At 41.1% G+C, this 15,218-nt stretch overlaps 1 protein-coding gene across 5 annotated transcripts in view; it reads right to left on the bottom strand.

Moving 5' to 3' along the window:
• The window catches only part of disp1 (dispatched homolog 1 (Drosophila)), a 130,608-nt gene extending 121,305 nt beyond the window's left edge, over nt 1–9,303 (bottom strand). For 2 of the 5 annotated variants that reach the window (XM_074615815.1, XM_074615813.1), the window contains exons 1-2: nt 9,153–9,303; nt 6,107–6,193 (exon numbers count right to left, since the gene is read on the bottom strand). The gene's annotated coding sequence lies outside the window, so the exon portion shown is untranslated. Of the gene's footprint in view, nt 1–3,083; nt 3,239–6,106; nt 6,194–9,137 lie in introns of all 5 variants that reach the window. The other 3 variants (XM_074615814.1, XM_074615819.1, XM_074615817.1) reach the window with 3 other exon arrangements.
• Nucleotides 9,304–15,218: the final 5,915 nt, after the last annotated feature.

Below are 15,218 nucleotides of genomic sequence, written 5' to 3'. Positions count from 1 at the left end.
AAAATAAAGCAGCAGGCCGACAGAGTTAGAGACTAGCTGGAGAACATGGTGGAGCATTTAGCTGCTAAAGAGACCGATATATTTCCCTCAGGAGTTGATATGGACTTGGGATCTCACCATATTCAGAAATTTAGCAGTCGACACCAATACCAGGGAAATTCCATGATTCTCGATACCTAATGCAATACTAGGGATGTTAATAATTAACCGTTTAACCGACGTTAAGAACTTTAACCAATTAACGCTATCGGTTAAAATAAATATTAATAATTAATTATAAAGCTGAGCGGCTCAGAGGAGCAGCTCGTCACTTTAAGGAGAAAAGCCGGTCCACCTTAACAGCCCACCTTAAGAGGTGGAGCCGGAGTTGCAGGATACAGGAAGTTGGCTCCGGTCTCTGGCTCGCTTGAGCGGAGGAGTTGTAGCCTCGTAGCATTTATTCACCGACAAATAAACTGTACACACACTGCTACACCTACGTTCACAGCTAGAACGCCACCGACAAACCCACTCTCCCTGTAGCCACACACACACGGTCTGTCGTACACTCGCAAAAGTCACGCCGCAATGACAGAGCGGCGGCGAGCACGAAGCTACCAGCATAGCTACAGATGTTAACGTAGCACAACTCTGTTTGTCGGACAATCGCTATCGTTAATCCGGGCAGACAAAGTGTCGTTGCGCTGGGCAGACACACAGCTGACAACCTGCTAAACTAAACTAAATGTGCGGTGGAGACTTTTACTGGGAAAGTGGCTGCATGTCCGCGACACTACACGCAGCATCGTAGCTGCTACAGTAGCTCTCCTGACGGTGAACTGGGGGACTGCTCCGTAGGACTGCGCAGCACACCAGCTGCTAACAGCAAACGTTAACTAGCTTTCATTCTGCCGATTTCTTCGCAGATTTGTTGTACACAATGTGGCAATCATTATAGAATTTACCGCGTCCTTTCGGATTTTACACACTGTTAGTCTCGATCGGTTTTCGTGACATCCCTAGTATAGACCAAAAACAAAGCTAAAAGAGACTAAATATTGGATTTACATTCACCACCTGTCCAGAAACACAAATGTACAGTAACTAAACAACAGTTTGCTAACAAGTTTGCCATATCAACCTAAAGCCGGGGTAGGCAGGTTCGAGCAAAGATGATTAATAAAGAAGTTATTTTAAAAGGAAGTTTGTGACCCGGCCACCATGTTGAGATCACTTGAGGAAATACCAAGCACCAAACCACCAACACCAAACACCACGCAAACTTTCTCATTTTACAGCTAAACAGTACTCTACGAGATGTTTCTGAAAACATTTGAGGAGAGAAATAGGCATTACATTAACAGAATATTGATTCATGTTTGATCAGCGCTGCCTAGTTTGACCGTTTGATTGACAGCTGCCTCCGCCGAATGAACAGCCAATAGGAACGCTCTCTCTCTCTGAAATGACCTGTGATTGGCCAAAGTCCCCCGTCACGGGCTAGATTTTCTAAAGCCTGAAAACAGAGCCATGAGGAGGTGCAGAAGTCTCTCAGAACACTTGAATTACAATATGCTGAAAGGTTAATATAGAATATTTTTCCCGATGATGCAAAAACTAATTCTGCCTACTGCCGCTTTAAAAAGTGTCAATGTTGCGTTCACAACTTGTTTCCGTTGCCCTCATGTGGGCAAAAAGAAAATCAGTTAAACGCAGGTTTAAACATGATCTTAAACACCCATTTCCAAAGGATCTTCTCACAGACTAGTTAGACTCTTCTCCCATGAAAGGACAAAAACTTTGAAATGTGAGTCCCAGGTTGGATTTCAACACCCACTGAAAGCAAAACATTTATCTCAGAATGATCTAAATCCATGTCCCAGAGCTGGGAGAATATATATATATATATATATATATATCTCTTTCTCTTTCTCTTTCTCTCTCTCTCTCTCTCTCTCTCTCTCTCTCTCTCAGGAACCTTCAGTGGATCTGGCCAACCGCCTGTCAACACCGAAAGACGCAAATCCATACTGTGTAGCAGTCCGAAGTCTCTACAAAGACAGACGGAGATTAGGCATGCCGGTGCCACGGGGTCCACCAGCGTCTCCATCCTTCAGCCTCGACATCAAATAAACGCAGTGCAACAGTTTGAATTATAGACAGCAAGTGTGCAGTCATGCCTCCGGTGGCAGGCAAACCAACTCCCAGCCCGATTAACCCCTGCCACCCCCAGGGAGAGAAAAAAGCACAGGATAGAGCTCGTAGCAAGGCTGGATAAATTACAATACCAACAACTGCACATCAGCAGCGGGTCAAAAGGTCACTGGGGTCAGCAGGTCATTTGAGTTTTCAGTTTTGAGGCAATTTATAGTGAAAGTTACAGTAGTAACCTCTGCCAGTCAGACTAGTACTTTAGACTGAAATGGAACTAAATGTGTCACCCCATCTCTCTCTTTATATTACTGTATAGCAGTAGTTCTCAAACCTTTTCCATCATTCCCCCCCCTCTGGAAATAATGAATGAAATCATTTCTAAATATTTAGAAAGGGGGAGTTTTTATTAGTACTTTTTAAAAAGACCAATATATTTGGGGTTCTGGTTCTGGTTCTGTCATAGTCCAGTCAGTGTGCTGACTGGACTATGACTTGCCCCAAACTGCATGTAAGGCCATTATGAATGAAGCTCTGAACTACTCGGGGCAGATCTACTTTGTCATATTTTAGCACGTTGTCTTGTTCGTCTCTCACCATTGCTACTATGGATTAAAAGATATATAAATATATTGAATAATATAATATAATATAAATATATAAAGAGCAGATCTGTTTACTGTTCCGCCGTCAAAAAAGATTCCGACATCAAAACATGAATTGTGCATCACACTTGGACCCCACCTGTCATGCCTCTGCCCCACTAGCGGGGCGCACCCCACAGTGTGGTTACACCTTTTTCATCCATGAGGCTGATAACATCAATACTGATGTCCTGAGAGGACAAACGCAGGTGCAAACAGGTTCAGTTTTTCAGACCGGTCTACTAATTATTACCTCTTTTTCCAACTCTGACCAAACAAAAATAACTTTTCAGACTGTTCGTGCATTACCTCACTTTCCTTTACTGCCATCGCTCGGGGAATATTTCCCTCAATTAAATGCCAACGGGTTACAATCGGGAAAGATGACAGCATCCTATCAGCAGATGGAACAAAAGACGATTCAGACCGGGCCGTTACGGCGCAGATGACACATGGGATTCATTCTGAGGAGAAGGAAACGAATACTGGTGGTAGATTATGGGGGTAAATGGAGCAAAAGAAAACAAAGAAACGCTGATAACAGATACTGATGTGGAAAATAACCATTTTGATAATTGTTACTGGCAAACACAAAAAAAAGGACAGCTTCTAGAAGATCAAACAGACGAGGCATCATAAATGCTTCCGACATCAATACCATATAAAACTCTGGATTATGGTTTCAGCATAATTTTTTGCTGAATGGCACAAAGATAGCACAAAGACTGATTTAGAAACTGGCTGACAAAAAGACAACGCCATGGAAAAACTTGCCCAGATGGAGATAGGCCAAAAAATGAGATGGCGAGCAGCTGTTAAAGCCAGCTGTCCGGGCCAGTTGTTCATAAGGGCCGAGAGGCCGGGATGGAGGGATTCAGAGACATTTGGGAAAGGGGTGTGTGGAGTTGAGGGGGTGGGAGGGGACAGAGACAGTGAGGGGGGAGGGAGAAAAGTGTTCAAAGTAAATTAATGTGTTCACTGTGGCACACTCAGAGAAGTAGATTTCGGAGTGGGACACATTTCTCAGTAGAAATCGCTGGGCCAGACTTGGCTCTGTTCTGGTTCGCAGTTTATCGTTAGCAACAAAGCAGAATAGATCCAGATCCATTTTCTTGAAACACAGGGAGAATTATTACACTAATATAGTTTGTTAAACAAGCCATCGATATACATGGAATAATACTTCCATGAAGGCTAAAAGACTGAACAAACTAATTCAATAATGGGAGATTCCGACCACAGAATATCTATCGGCTGTCGCAATAACTGCAATATTGACGAGCCAACCGCAGGTGATGGCAAGAAACCGCCATGACTGCCATGTTCACATTTGTTTCTTCAGCGTGAGAAAGGGCTATTCTGCACTGAGGGCTGCATGTTTTGGCGTTTTACTTCTGGTCGCTGTGAGTTGAATGATTTTCAACTTTTGGTAAAACGTGCACTCACACAACGCGGTCACTTTTTTACCCAGACGTCCAATCACAGCGGAGTAAGGGCGGGGACAAATAGCACCGTCAAATCCTACATATAAGGGATGCACCGATACCACTTTTTTCAGAACGAGTACAAGTAGAAGTACTCACATTTGGGAGCTCGCCGATTCCGAGTACCGATACGAGTACTTCTCTGTGCCAAAAGACCCTCGTTAACAGCCAGCTGGAGGGTGTGAGCGACACACGACAGGCTGGGGAGTCCCGCATACGAGGCGGTGCGCCGGGACCGGCTCTAGGTCGGCTCGGAAAGGCTCGCGGTGAAGGTGGCTCGAGGCCGCATCTTTACAGAATTAACTTCGGGCTCCCTGCGCCCGGTGCGACTGTCGACCGGGGCGGACTGTCCTCAGTGCGCCCAAACCGCGTTGTGCCGCAACCCACGTAAAAGGCGCCAGGGGTCTGTGGCAACCCACCCGACCCGTCTTGAAACACGGACCAAGGATTCTAACGCAGTCAGAGGGTGCAAGCAAATCCCCGTGGCGCAATGAAAGTCAGGGCCGGCGCATGCCGGCTTAGGTGGGATTCCGGCCCAGCGGGGTCAGGCGTACCACCGGCCCGTCTCGCCCGCACCGTCGGGGAAATCCCTTCACCTGGACAGCCCTACTGTTAGTACTAAATTCATTCAGCACATCATGGACTCCTCTGAGGTAGCAGCTAGGGCTGCCCCCTTTTAGTTGATTAGTCGACTAATTGGTCGTTTTGGTCTTAGTCCACTAAGATTTCTTTAGTTGATTAGTCATTTTTTATGCTTTTTTTCATGCTGAATGACTTATTTCCAAGAAACTTCTGAGCACATCTCTGGTAAACACCACGTAAAGTGATTTTGTGTGCTTTTTTGTGGCGAAACTCAGATCTGTCGATTAAATCAACTACTCAATTAATCGACAAAATCATATGAGGGTTAGTTGACCAAGAACTTCTTTGGTCGAGGACAGCCCTAGTAACAGCAGAGCTGTTTTAGTCCTCTTACAAGCCCGAGTGGCTCTACACACTTTACAGCAAATAACATCATTTTAATAATAATAGTTACTGAGGGTACACTGGTGTACACTTAAAATTAAATAATTAAAAATAATTGCAAAAATACATCATTAAAATGAAAAATTTATAAAAAATAAATACATAAATACATTAAAGTGAAAATTAAACAGAAGAGTAAATAAATAAGGGAATTAATACAAAGATAAATAAACAAAGAAGCAAATTAAAACAGAAATATCAATTTATAAATTAATTAATGGCTATGTTTATTTTTTATATAATTTTTGCTATATTCAATGACATTTATTTATTTATCGAGTCATTTATTCATTTATTTTTTTATTTTCTGTCCTCCATAATTTGCCTTTACAATTTTAAGATTGTGACTAACTTGTGTTGATGGTAAGACAATTATAAGTCCACGCACTTTTTCTATACATCAAAAATGAAATCACAACAGGATGTCCTACAGGACAGCCCTCTGTTCAGTAGTGTGGACTACTCGTCTGATGTTGGGGAATAGCAAGCATAAGACCGCCCCCTAGTGGCCTTTTCTGAATCATACACGCAACTACCAGAGGATCCCAAACAGGGAGGGACAGTCAAAGCTTCAGGGATGATGGTACAAATGCATGGCATCCATCCATCATCATCACTACACATTTCTGAAACTCTGCAGTACAATTCAAGTAAATTAAATTACATGGCTGTAATGCACAGAGCATTTTGCTAATGTATGCTATTCTAATGCTCTCACTCATTTTTTTAAAAAAATGAGTGAGAGCATCAGCGGTGTGTGTGCGCTGCATTTTAGATAGAGGGGTGGGTCTGAAAGATGTCGAACATGTTCCAGACACTTACTGTAAATTTGTGGGATGAGCTCGGTGTTTGTGTTTCCTTGTTTCTGGCAGCGATGCGCTGACCTCACCTGGCAGCCTCCAGGAAACTCTGGGAAGAGAAAAAGCATCAACAAATCACTGAAAAACGTCGAACAAAAACAAGTATTATAGGTGAGTAGGGTTCTCGAGGCAGAGGAAAGCCGCAGCGACGACGCTCCTAACGCTCCTAAAGTTTCAGCTCCAACGCTGCGTCCAAGCCAAATATTTTACCCTTCAGTCCAACCCACTGACCCAGTGCTCTTTGCCTTTCATTTCATCCACTCCTGTTTCTAAACAGCTATGCGGCTCAAGAGCTGCTGGTCACGTTCATACGATGCTGAGAAGCTACGAGGAGAGGATTAGTCTGTTAATGCTCGTGAGAGAAACACTCACAACAAACTAGTGACGCAGAGCTTAGCAACCAGTCCACACACACACAGTAATAAACAGCTTTTTAAGCAATTCCTCTTAAAGTTCCCGTATTGTAAAAAGTGAGATTTTCATGTCTTTTATATTATAAAGCAGGTTTAAGTGCTATATACGCTGGGGCGCACTAAGGACAGTCCACCCCGGTGACACTTTGTCCACAGCCCTGGGAAGCACCTTGGCCCCAAGCTTTTCCAAGCCGACCTAGAGCCAGTCACGGCGCACCGCCTCGTATGCAGGACTCCCCAGCCCGCCGCGTGTCGCTCACACCCTCCAGCTGGCTGTTAACGAGGGTCTTTTGGCACAGAGAAGTACTCATATCGGTACTCGGTATCGACGAGTACCCAAATGTAAGTACTTGTACTTACATTTGGGGCCCTATGGGGCCGTACACATGCCACGTCTAAAATGCGTGGAAAACATCAGCCGTGCCTGGATTTGAGCGTGTATAAGGCATGTGTATGGCCCCTATGACATCACAAGTTTTAGAGAGTCTTAGCGTGTAGCACAGTTTTTTAATTATGTAGAGAATTGTTCACGTTTACTAATATTTTTGCACTGTCTTCGACCATAGGTATAACATGCATACATTTTGAAAATGTGCATAGTTCCCCTTTAAAAGAACAACAAACAAAATTATTTAAAGACTAGTTTCAGGGAAGTGGTAATGGCATGAGAACAAGAAAAGTTGAATTAGTAAAAAAAATAGGGCTGTAAAGTTAATATAATAACGCATTAACGCAACTTGTGATTTTTAGGTTGTAGCGGCCTCAGTTTTAAAGCTAGAGTGAAGATACTGGTAACATATGAAACTAGAAAACCTAATGAATCCACTGGCACCAACCACGCTACATTTTGAGGAGGAAAAACTGTCATGGCCATTTTCAAAGGAGTCCCTTGACCTCTGATCTCCAGATGTGTGAATGTAAATGGGTTCTATGGGTACCCACGAGTCTCCCCTTTACAGACATGCCCACTTTATGATAATCACATGCAGTTTGGGGGCAAGTCATATTCAAGTCAGCACACTGACACACTGACAGCTGTTGTTGCCTGTTGGGCTGCAGTTCACCATGTTATGATTTGAGCATATTGTTTTATGCTAAATGCAGTACCTGTGAGGGTTTCTGGATCAATATCTATCATTGTTTTGTGTTGTTAATTGATTTCTAATAATAAAGATATACATACATTTGCATAAAGCAGCATATTTGCCCAATCCCATGTTGATAAGAGTATTAAATACTTGGCAAATTTCCCTTTTATTCATTTTAATTTTATTTGGAAAAGGCGTTATCACAGTGTATACACAACTTTACAGATATTTTTACTTAAGACAAATTTCCCTTCAAGGTAAATGATGATTTTTTGAACAGATAAAAAATGTGCGTTTAAATAGTTTAATCGATTGACAGCCCTAGTAAAAAAACAAAACGGATTTATGTTGTAGACTTTAGGTATTAGACAAAAGAGGAGAAGTCAAGGCAGCTACTTTCTGTTAGAGACTGAGAAGACAAATTATAGTATGGGTTTGAATATAGATCGAGAAGCCAATTGGACGTTGGATCATCTGAATTGGACAGATAATTGCATTTAGTTTGACACTGAAATTGGACTTCCCTTCCTCCTGCAAACAAACACTAGCAGGTGTTCAAATAAATGAGTTGAGCAACTCGAGCTAGACCAAATCTCTGTTTCCAGTCAGCTAACATTTACTGCAACAACACAACCAGACCCAGCAGGACAGCACAGCACAGTACACAACACTACTGTTTTTACACAACAGTAGTTTCCACATTTCTGACTAGACAGAATACATATTATTGCCCTGGTATGGTTTTCCATCAGTTTTAGAAAACTAATAATGCGCAAATTTAAATCTTATAATTAGCATTGAACACTGAATGGTACACTTTTTATTCGTCTAGTTAACGTAGCAGCACGCTAGCATAAGTCAGCTACTAAATTCAACATGTTAGTGAGTATTTAACGTCAGTTTCAGGCTGGAAGCTGTGACTGTGTCAGTTATTAGATGACGTTATCAGTATAGCTTCGGCCTTAACGTTATGTGTAAATCACAGCATCAGTCCAGCTAGCGTCAACCTTTAATACCAGAGCTTCACTACGCGAACCCGAGAGAAAAACACACTCAAACATTCAGACAGTCTCGTCGTCACAGAGAGCTCCACACTCGGGATATTTAGCTTCGTTTTACCACAACAACACAACAAGGCTGACGGTTTGCTCCCACCGAGCTAGCTAGCTTTAAGTTCATTTCAAGGCCTATGGAAGTAGGTAGGGACACGGGTCTTGGGGTATGGGCTATAACGCATGCGCAGTGTAACTCAAGCTGCGTTCGTGCTTTACGATTGGCTCAATTTCGACGAGTGCAGACCAGATTTTACTACGCATGTGCAATACCCATGGGAGATGACGCGTGACCCAGCCTCCTTTCCATAGGCCTTGGTTCATGTTAGCTGACTTACTGCCGCTGCTAGCCGCCGCCAGCTAACCTCGCTGACCAGAACAGCTGGCTGAACAGCAGCGGTTCCTCTGTGGCTTCTCTCACCACCGAGCTGCATACTCACAACACGGGAACCCACCGGGTTTGAAGGAGAAGCACACGCTGAGCGGTGATAGGCGATACGAGAAGTATTCCTGGTCCTCTACTTTAGTTTTTGCTGTATGTTGATGAATTCACTATTCGAGCATCAAACCATGTTGGGGGGGGGGGGGGGGGCAGCTGCGCACTGACTTCTTGTTTGGCGAGGGGTTTCTGGGAAAAAAAGGTAGGGAGCTTCGAAGGGCACTAGGAGGAAAGGATGTGCCCTAGTCTCTTAGCTCCTAGAAGTCTAGTAGTGGTTAAAGGTCCCATAATGTAAAAAGTCAGATTTTCATGCCTTTTTTAATATAAAGCATTTTCAAATGCTATATAAATACTGTGAAAGTATCAAAATGCTCAATCCATGGAGAAATACACACAGCCCGTATTCAGAAACTGTGCGTTTGAAACAAGACGTCAGGATTTCTGTCCATTTGTGATGTCACAAATCTACAATAACTAGACCATTTTACTGTTTTAAAAATAAACATTCTAAATGTGTCCCAGTTTATTTCTGGTTGAAGTGTATGTGTATAGCATCAGCTGACAGGAAGTTTTATACCTGTTTTATAATAAAAAAAACGTGAAAATCTCACTTTACAATATGGGACCTTTAAGGAAAAAGGAAGAACTGTAGCCTATCCTTCTGTAGTCTTGTAAGGGGGTCTGTAATTAGTAAAAAAAAAAAGAAGAAAAGTTCATAAGGAATAAGAATAAGGACAGAGGGATACATTTGTGGCTGTGTGAAAAGGGAAAGGCTATTGAAAAAAGATGAAAAAAAATTGAATAAAAAACACTGTTATTTGCCAAAAGACACCATACGAAAATGGGCAAAAGTCTGTAAGCAATCAAAGGATCGATGGCAGAAGGTAAAACCAGATAGCCTATATATATCATTTTTAATCACAAATAATATTTCAGTTTGTCTTTTGAGTCTTCAATAACTTCAGTACTGACAAGATGTTTCACAATAAATGAGCATAAGATAGGAGGAGGTGGAGGGAGATGGAAACCAAGAAGAAGAGCTAAAACCAAAGTAGTGTAGTCTCAGAAATAAGCCATGAAGATGGTTGTAGTTTCCCCTCCGCTGTTCAAAAGTGCATTACATGACATCAGGGTCAACTCATAAATACCTTTCACTCTCACTGCCTGCTTGATGCTTTGGCTTCAACATAATTAGATTTGCTCCAACAACTTGATGCCTTGTTCAGATTGTGTTCCACAGCAATTATTATATTATCATAGAGATCATCATCTTGGATAATAATAATGGTTTTCCTGAAGTGATAAAAGAGAGATGAATATTACAAAGTATATAATAAGGGATGTCTAAACTGATAAGTAAGCAACAAGAACATTACAACCTTCATAAAGCATTAGAACAGCTTATATAGTATAAACAAGCACGTATAAAAAGTCCAATTAAATTGCTGTTTTTATATGTGACATGTTTGCAATACTCTTGCTTTCTCAAACTGGACATGTTATTAAGTTTTTACATCATGGCGCTTGCAAACCTAGTTTTATTTTGCTAGCAGCAATACCTTGACATTTATAAATGTGTTTTTTTTCAGACAAAAAAAATTACTAAATTTTCCCACTAGGAAGACTCTTAACTGTAATAAGAACTGTAATATAACTGGAAATAATGAATTGTTCAGTTCAAGTTGTACAGATGTATTTATCAACATTAACAGTGGTGTTTCTCTAAATAAAGAATTTAAAGGGGACATATCGCGCTCATTTTCAGGTTCATGTTTGTATTTTGGGTTTCTACTTGAACATGTTTACATGCTTTAATGTTCAAAAAAATTTTTTTTTCTCATACTGTCTGTCTGAGTATACCTGTATTCACGCTCTGTCTGAAACACACCGTTTTAGCGCATTTCAACAGAATGGCTACAGAATTGCGTTGCTAGGCAACAGCTTGGGTCCATGTTTACATCCTGTCAGCTGATGTCATTCACATACACTGCAACAGGAAATAAACTGGGACACATTTAGAATGTTTACATTTAAAACTTTGAAATGGTCTAAATATTGTAGGTTTGTGACATCACAAATGGACAGAAATCTTAACGGCTTGTATCAAATGCACAGTTTCTGAATACAGGTTGTGTGTATTTCTCCATGGATTGAGTGTTTTGATACTTTCACAGTATTTATATAGCACTTAAACCTGCTTTATAATATAAAATACATAAAAATCGCACTTTTTACAATATGGGACTTTTAAAGCATAAGGTGATCATTGTGAGCATTTTTGAAAAAAACCAAAAAAACATTAATTATCCAGTTTGTGGACAAAATTCCCTTTGTTTTTTGAGTTTCACAAATGTGATTAGAGTGAAGAAGACAATAATTTAGCTAAAAGAAAATTTTATTTACAGAAACTTAAAAACATTTTTGTTACAATTTACAATTTGTAAAATGCATTTTTATAGGGATATTTCAAGGCTTTAAGATAAATTGAACCTTATGTCTGCCCCATATCACTGATTAACCCATTTGTGCCCACAACTGAAATTTTTAATTTCTCTTGCTTGGAAGTGTTTTCTGGGCTTCCCAAATCTGAAGGAATTTTTAAAATCAGTCAAACCGTTTGGGCACATAGGACTACTGTTTTTACAGTATACTCCATTATATTTTAGAAGAAAAAACAGTAGTCCCATGTGCCCAAAGACGAGTATGATAAGAAAATGTCTGTATCTCAGAAACTACAAGGAGCACAATCAAGTATTTTGTATCTATGAACTCATAACAAGTTGAATATCAAATATGTGCAAGCATATGCAGTGTAAAAACAACTTTTGATAAACACAATGTTATTATTTGTTTTTCCCCTCATTTTTCAAACCTGACTTTGACTATTAGGGCCTGTCAGCTGATGCTAGTGTTAGCTGTATTGAATTTGAAATTGTGTTGGTAGCTACTGTAGCACATGAGTCCAAAATGTGTCTGCTCTCCCTGGGACGGTTGGGACAGTATTGTTTATAGTTCCTACCTCGTTACGGATCAACAAAAAGCAGACAAAAACTAGACGAAGGCTTTTCCTAACTGAATAACACCCACTGAGTGAATGGGGACTCCAGTGGCAGCCAGTCAGAAACCTTTTCTTTTTTTTGCTAAATTCCATATCTCATAATTTATGAATATATATTAATTTTACAAATGTTTTCTATTCCTCAAAGAAATCTGTGATCAAGTTTTATATATATATATATATATATATATATATATATATATATATATATAAGGTGTTCAAATTTAGACTGCAAATTTTTCAATTTAAATGATACCGTTTAATCCCAGAACAAGGTGTCCCAACCGTCTCGGGGAGGCAGAATTTAGGGAAAATGTACTTCTTGTACATTTAACAAAATTGTGCATTTCATATTTGTGTTAGGGCGCTAAAACACTTGATAAATTGTTAACAGACACCTGTATCTGTTCAGGGATCACATTATTTTCATTACTGTTCAAGTAGTCTGTGAGTAACGGAAGGTTATTTGGTGGTGATACAAAATCGTCCCAACCGACCCCGCTCTCCCCTAATAAAAGTTAGATTTTTCATGTGATCTAAAAATTCAAAGTGGTACCGTCAGATACTCACCCAAATATGTCCATACCAAATTTCAGGACTTTAAACCATTCAGAAAAAATGTTGTGGCATTTTTTCCTTATCATACTAAATATAGTCTTTGAGTACAAATGGGTCTATCGGATCAGTCTAGTCCATACAGACAGACCAAACAACACACAATGTCAATCTCATTTTATTGCCTGAGAATTATTTTTGGACGATAGTTGTCACATGGGGGCAGTACAGTATGACTACCATGCCGTAAACTGTACAGATTCTGCATAGCAGCACTCACACCTCATTTACAAAATCTGTGGTGCTCCGTTCTCAGTGAGAGCTTTAATGTGTCTCCATATAGCCGACTGTAAATACGGCATCATGAGCACCCTATATGATGATTCCATTATGCATAATTCATAACTGTTAGGTCATATACAACTGCTGGAACAGCATTAATATTCATCATATTCTATTGTGCAATACAAATGTTTCGAAATGCATTTGAACACCTCCACTGTGGCTGATTGGGTCTTACTGTCTCACTCAGAAGCATTTTGACTGTTAAAGGAGAGCAGAACACTTGTCACTTGCTTTTTTTGCCCTGCTCGGATTTTTAACAGCATGACCTCTAGATCAAACTGTGCATTACCATCCATAGGGTTTCACCTGACACTAAACGTGTTCTTCTTCCTACCAGCTCTGACCATTAGTTCCATTTATTCTTTGATTATGACTCACAATAAAGTGCTTTTCAAGAGTGTATAGCCTACAGAGAATGATGTGAGGACTGCAACAACTCTGCAGAGGCAAAGCAGGTGCAGGCTGGAATCAAGCAGAAACAGCACAGCAAAAAAAATATATTAATGGTTAACTTAAATGGGCTGCGTTTTTCAGTGGAAATGTCTAATTGATGTGCATTCTAAGTTAGCCACCTGGATCCATTTCCCCTCCAGAATTAAGCCTCTTTTAATTCCTCCTTCCTCCTAAACCAGCTGAGTAAACAGATCGGCCCCCTGCATTAAGCACTAAACATATGTAAATAGGTCTATATGTTTGCAAGTTTTTGTAACTTAATCTCACAGTGGCGCACTCAGGCTGTCTGAGGGTCAGGGGTGAACGTACGTGGTAGAAAGTACATCACGTTTTCTCCACTAGAAGGGCACCCTAGAATGCACTACATCACGTTTTCTCTACGGGAAGGGCACCCTAGAGGGCACTTTATCACATTTTCTCCACTAGGATGGCACTACATCACATTTTCTCCACTGGAAGGGCACCCAAGAGGGCACTTTATCATGTTGTCTCCACTGGAAGGGCACCCTAGAAGGCACTAAATCATGTTTTCTCCACTGGAAGGGCACCCTAGAGGGCACTTCATCACGTTTTCTCCACTGGATGGGCCCCCTAGGGCACTACATCTCATTTTCTCCACTGGAAGGGCACCCTAGAAGGCACTACATCCTGGTTTCTGCACTGGAAGGGCACCATAGAAGGCACTAAATCATGTTTTCTTCACTGGAAGGGCACCCTAGAAGGCACTACATCCTGGTTTCTCCACTGGAAGGGCACCCTAGAAGGCACTACATCATGTTTTCTCCATTAGAAGGGCACCCTAGGGCACTACATCATGTTTTCTCCAGTAGAAGGACACCCTAGAGGACACTTCATCATGTTTTATCTACCATAGGGGCATCCAAGAGGACACTTTTGCTGCAGTTTTTTCGAACACGGGGCACCAAGGCCCCCCCCCCCCCCCCCCTCTCTCTCTCCTTTTGAGTCCACCAGTGTAATCTTGAAAACACAATTTAGGTGTATTTGGAGATGATGCTACGTATGATTGCATAAACCTAACAGATTATTACTATCCAGATTAACTGTCTAAAATGAGCTGGCGAGGGTCTGGTGTCCAGTTGTCTGCTTTTCACAGTTGGTAATCCAGCCTTCTCAATATCCATGACTTTTCTTTTTTTTTTACTTTTTCCTGTTTAATATTAGGCTATTGTGACTAGGTTTATTAGAGAGTCTGGGTCATCATGCAATGTCTCCTTACAGTGTGTTTTCACCAATTGGATGTTCTCCTAATCCTTCTCATTGGGTTGATTTCTGCACCACTGACTAAATTAGTCGTCTCTTCCATTTATCACTTTTAATAAAATGGCCTTGCACCTTGTTTTTAAATAAGGCAATACTAGTTTGTTTCCAAACCACAGTTACATTTTGTGTAATTTCTAAACAAATTTACCAATGTAACGCAATTACACATGTAATGTGTTACTTATGTCTGCCAGCTGTACCATCAGGGTGGTGGTACCAGGGTGGAGTTACCAGGGTGGTGGTAACAGGGTGGTGGTACCAGGGTGGTGGTACCAGTCAGTGGCCTTTGAGCCAGACACCTAGCAGCAGCAGCAGAGCAGCTGTGGGGTTGGGGGGTTGAGGGCAGCCTCCGCTGTGGTCACATTAAAAACTGCATCGCCTTTTGTGACA

This window comes from Sebastes fasciatus, chromosome 18, assembly GCF_043250625.1.
Source record: "Sebastes fasciatus isolate fSebFas1 chromosome 18, fSebFas1.pri, whole genome shotgun sequence".
In the NCBI taxonomy this organism is placed as follows: domain Eukaryota; kingdom Metazoa; phylum Chordata; class Actinopteri; order Perciformes; family Sebastidae; genus Sebastes; species Sebastes fasciatus.
This window is presented reverse-complemented; position numbering and strand designations above follow the sequence as displayed.